Source organism: Cebus imitator, unplaced genomic scaffold, assembly GCF_001604975.1.
Source record: "Cebus imitator isolate Cc_AM_T3 unplaced genomic scaffold, Cebus_imitator-1.0 Scaffold74, whole genome shotgun sequence".
NCBI classification, from domain to species: domain Eukaryota; kingdom Metazoa; phylum Chordata; class Mammalia; order Primates; family Cebidae; genus Cebus; species Cebus imitator.
This window is the reverse complement of record NW_016107389.1, coordinates 1048393-1048767: the sequence shown is the minus strand read 5'-3', so window position 1 is coordinate 1048767 and position 375 is coordinate 1048393.

Sequence of the window (375 nt, the reverse complement as noted above, 5' to 3'; positions counted from 1 at the left end):
CAGCAAACTGACACAAGAGCAGAAAATCAAACATTGCATGTTCTCACTCATAGGTGGGTGTTGAACAATGAGAACACATGGACACAGGGAGGGGAGCACTACACACTGGGGTCTGTTGGGGGGAAATAGGGGAGGGACAGCCAGGGGAGGGGAGTTGGGGAAAGATAGCATGGGGAGAAGTGCTAGATGTGGGTGATGGGGAGGAAGGCAGCAGATCACACTGCCACGTGTGTGCCTATGCAACAATATTGCATGTTCTTCACATGTACCCCAAAACCTAAAATGCAATAAAATAAATTAAAAAATAAAAATAAAAAAGAAAAAAAGGAACCCCTTCCTTTTAGTATTATTTTTCAAATCTCTACTTCACTATTC